Source organism: Asparagus officinalis, chromosome 2 (genome assembly GCF_001876935.1).
Source record: "Asparagus officinalis chromosome 2, Aspof.V1, whole genome shotgun sequence".
Taxonomy (NCBI): domain Eukaryota; kingdom Viridiplantae; phylum Streptophyta; class Magnoliopsida; order Asparagales; family Asparagaceae; genus Asparagus; species Asparagus officinalis.
The window spans coordinates 83,685,548-83,690,721 of NC_033795.1; positions in this window are offsets into that span (position 1 = coordinate 83,685,548).

Sequence of the window (5,174 nt, forward strand, 5' to 3'; positions counted from 1 at the left end):
GGATTTTTTAATATATACCTCTTGAATTGGATGTATTTTTAAATATGTCCGCAAATGATAATAATTGTAAATTTGCCTCTAAAATCATTTTATTAGAAATTTCCCCCTAAATCCATCGCTTTTAGCGAGGTTTCCTAATAAAGCTTTAAAGTTAAAGGTTTTTTTAATAACCTCTTAACTTTAGGGGGTTTCCTGATATTTTCAAAGTTATGTGGGTTAGCTAATTATCATCCAAAGTTAGGGGGAGTTTTCTAAAATTTAGTCTTTAGAATAGTATACTATGTTCACATAGTTATCTGCACTAAATATAAGATATATCATGTGCCTAATAATTCATTACATCAAATAGGAAATAAGTAACATTTTACTGTAAGCATCCAACTAAGTGGATTTTTTATGACTAAAAAATGGTAGTTTAGAAAGTGAAAAGTTGGATATTTAGGCATTTGGAATGTTCAATATGTATATTAATTAGAAAGAATCATATGTGTAAAATTACTCAAATAGGGACTCTTAACTTACAACTAATTCTAATTTTATACATTCCGTTTTAAACATTTTATCTTTCCAGTATTATACTTTGTAGACACATTTAAGTTTTTTCCGATGTTTTGATTATGAGATGCTCATTAGGCATCATTTCAAAATATTTAGGATCTTTACTAATTGCGAGTCTTTGAGATGTTCAATAGGTATTTACTTACAAGTAATTATGTGACTACAATTACTCAAACAGGTACTATTGAAGTTTTTCTTGAGTTTTCATTATTAGATGTTTAATATATATAATTTCAAAAGATCCAGGGTCTTCACCATTTGCAACTATTTTGATAGATTTGAACTAGAATAACTACATCCCATTAAGACGTCACTAGCCACCAGGTACCAAGAAAAAAATAAGTCATGATAGAAGGTATAACTGAGGTAGTTAAGCTAAAAGATTTCTTAGTTGCAAGACAAATCGAATGAGATGGAGAAGGGAAATTAAATAAAGAGGAATTTCATACTCATTAAAAAAAAAAATCTAAAGACATGAGTATATCTCCAATTACGTGAAATATTCAAAGCTAGGTATAAAGCAATATTTCACAATCTTAGTTAAGTAAGGAAATAGACCAAAAAGAAGCAATACTGATATTTAATCACGTGATAGATAATTAAAATACCTTTTGAACCTGGAATCACTCACAGGGACAGATGATGTGCAAACAAATTAATGCCACCTCAACTTCCAAGCTGTATTAGTAAAGAATATATGGCAGGCTATGAATTTACGCAAAAATGAGGACTTATTTTAGATTGTGCTGTAGAAAAAAAAAAAGGTTTTTTTTTTCTAAAAAAAAGAAACCAATGAACTTAGGTGCCCCAGAAATCCAGCTGAAGGTTATATTATTTAGATTAGGCCGGCATACCTTTAGTTAAATAAGTAAAATGTACTTGAGAAGAACAAACCCGAGGTTACCTGTAAAATCTAGGGGTCATGTACCAAACACCGCAAAGTCCAGGGGGGCTTTATTATGAAATTAACCCAGAAATATACCCTGAGGTTACCTTAATTAATTTATCGTTAAGTAAAGTTTAAAGATATCAGCTAAGATAGAAATATACCATGCCACATCCATCATTAATTTGTCCCATAACTGTGCATTCTTGCTTACTGTGGGCTTTTCAAGGAAAAGAGAGGACATCAACCAAGTTGCATTCATTGTGCAGAAACTAGATGAAAGTAGTGGAGATAAAAAAATGCTGCCTGGCTTAATTTCCTCTTCTTTGGATGGATATAGAGATTCATATTGAGTAACACATCAACCTAAAAAACCAAATAAGTTTTGAGTAACTGAAGTACCCTAAACTAAACAAGATAACTTTTGTGCCTTGATGACAAAGAACCTAGTCAAACAAGCTAAATCCCAAGTCACCATCGTCAGACTCATCCGCAGGCTCGTCCTTCTTCTCCTCTTCCTTGGCAGCAGGAGCAGCAACATTCTCTCAGCAGCTGCAACAGGGGCAGCAGCAACAACAAACTTGCTTGGATCCTACAATCACAATTTAAGATCTTAATTAGTCTTGAGCTACTAAATACACAATGAAAGCATTATTAACAACCTTGCATTCAGAAACAAACATTACCTTAAGATACTCCTTCACCCTCTCAGCCTGTGGGAAGGTGTATTCAGTGTCAACAACAACAACAATGACGTTCTTGTAGGCATTGATGAACATGTGAGGCGCAGCTGCAAGAGTTGGGTAAGAGAGAGCTAAGGACAACGAAGCAACCATAGAAACACCAGCTGCAAACTTGTCAACGAGGTCGTCCTCAGCTTGTGTGCCGCAAGATAGTCAAGTTTCATATCGTGGAAAGAAAATTGTGCCAACAATGAATATGATGTGTGCTTGCTTTTTTGATATGCGGTTCACATTTGTTATGAGTGGATGGGAAGGAAGTGCAAATGATTCAAGAATTTTCTTAGAGTGCATTAGCAATCCTGCAAACAAATTCCCTATGCCCCCCCTGCAAGAAAGTATTATTTGGTTGACTATGGATATACCAATATGCTGGGTTTTCTTTCACCGTACCGTGGAGAGCGATATCATTTGAATGATTATCGAGGGCAGAATCTTCCATCGCAAGGTACTAGAGAACTATTCAATTACTTGCATTCGTCATTAAGGAATATATGTTATAGAACGATGCTTTGGGGCATTGAAAAAAAGATTTCCAGTTTTAAGAGATACGCCTTCATATAGTTTGAGAAAACAAAAATATATAGCATTAGCATGTTGCGTTATTCACAATGTGATTCGAATGCATGATTCTGGAGATCCATTATTTGTCGAGTTTGAAAATGAAGATGTGGAGCTTGAAGAAGATGATACGACTGCACAAGAACAACAAACCATACCAGTCAATGTCGGCCCAGAGCACCTTCGTGAGATGTCAAGGTTTCGAGATCGTTTGGCCCAAAGGATGTGGAACGATCGTGGTGGGTAATATCGGGATGTGGTTTGAATTTAATGTATATTATATTGTAATGTCACTAAAATACATTTTGAGCCTAATGTATATATATTATTAATGTCATTAGAACATGTTGAACAATTATTCACCGTTGTTTCATGATGGTGGTGACGTATTAGAAAATTAAAATTTTTTTTTTGAATTATAGCCATTGAAAAAAGCTCCCGAATGGTGGTTGGCCGCCAACACCGCACCGGCCGGACGACGACCGGAGGTGGCTGCAGGTGACGACTGACTGCCGTCAAGTGGTTGGTGGTGGGGAGCGGCAATGGGGCGAGAGTAAGGTTTAATTAGTTGGGTATGTATCAATATGCTAACCAGTGTTGTAAAAAGCGGCAAAAAGCGGGGGTGGGGGGGGTGGGGGGCTATCGCGGCGGCGAATCGGAAGCGGGCATCAGCGCTACGCGTAAGGCATCAGCGGCTTGCTTAAGCGGCGTAAAAACCGCTCCGCTTTGTGTTCGAATTGCGCGAGTTTTAGCGGGTTTTTAGCGGTAAAAAGCGTTATACCGCTATTAACAGCTTCAAGCTTTAGACCAAAAAATTCCCGAACCCGACCGCTTACCCATTTATTATATTTAAAGCCCTCACTTCCTTCACCGCAGCCGCCTCCCTCCGTGTGCCCCTAGCTGCTTCCCATCGAAGAAACTCACACTCCCGTGTGCCCTCACAGCCTCGCCTCCCCAAATACCCAAACCCTAACCCTAACCTCATCTCCAACCTCCAAATCTCCTCCCTCTCCCTCTCCACAAACCCTACCCCCAAAAGGACCAACCCCAGGAACCGCCCTCCAACATCAAGCTTCATCCGCCGTCGCCGCCGCCACAACGTCGTCTGGTTCTGCTCCGACCTCCGCCTCCACAACAACGAGGTCCTCTCCTCTGCCTCCAACGACTCCCTTTCCCTCCTCCCCATCTTCGCCTTCGACCCCCGCGACCTCAGCAAGTCCCCCTTCACTCGACTCGTGGATGCGGGTATTTGGTTCTGCTACGACCTCCGCCTTCCAGTTCCAGCGTTTACATCTCCATCTCTGTTGCCAAGGCTTCGTCTGCGACAGAGAAACAGGTAATCAACTCCCTCGCCGCCTCCAACGCTGATTTCAGTACAACCAATCTGTTGGATTTAGAATTCACGTACTAGAGCACTCCTTTCAACTTCCCTGTCCTTAACTGATAGAAACTGACTCTTCTTTTTTAACAAACAAATCTGGAAGCGAAACAAACAGATCACTCTTTCAACTTCTCTGTCCCTAACTAATGTCATCTGATGTCTATATTTCTTGAATTTCTTCATAGTGCGTTCATATTTCATACAACAAGCTTATCAAATGTCACTAATAATACAAGTAATTTACAACTAATTAATTTATGTATGTGATAAATGGCTTGATCTTCATAATCAGCAGCTGCAATCAAAATTTTCCTTATTCTCTCACTCCATTATGTCCAACTTCCAGAAAACCTGTGTAATCAAAAAAATAAAAATAAACATCTGAAATTATTACAACTTATTGTATGAATGAAGAAATATAGCATCCTTATAATTATAGTACTTTGTTAATATTATGTAATTATTACACATCTATTTCATGTTTAGGCATCAAGTATGCATTTATAGAATTTTTAGATTTTTATATGATTTTTCTTATTATTTAGAATATTTAAATATATTTATATTTGACCGCTATTTGACTGTGCGCTATTTGCTGCTATTTCGCCGCAATAGCGCGCAATAGCCTACGCGCCGCAATCCGCTATCAACAACCTTGATGCTAATTTTTAAAATGGTGTTTTGAAAACACTTTTGAAAAATAAACACGGTGTTTTTTTTAAAAATCACAACCAAAAAAACACTTTGGTTACCAAACATACTTAATAATCATCTTGGGTAATTATATAATCTTATCCTAATTTCAAACAATAATCACATTTCATGCGTAAAAGTAATTGGATCAGCTCTCTTGCTAGGTGAAGAGAAATGAGCGGGATAAAAACATTAAAACCCTACGGATATCGGGTTCGGATCTAGATTTAGGGATCAATTGAGTAATACACCCGAACCCGAACCCGAACCCGTTCATATATAACAACTGAGATAGTAGACAGGAGAACTCCCTTGAGCCCTAAAATCTCCGCCTCTGCCTCCGCGAGCAAGTTCA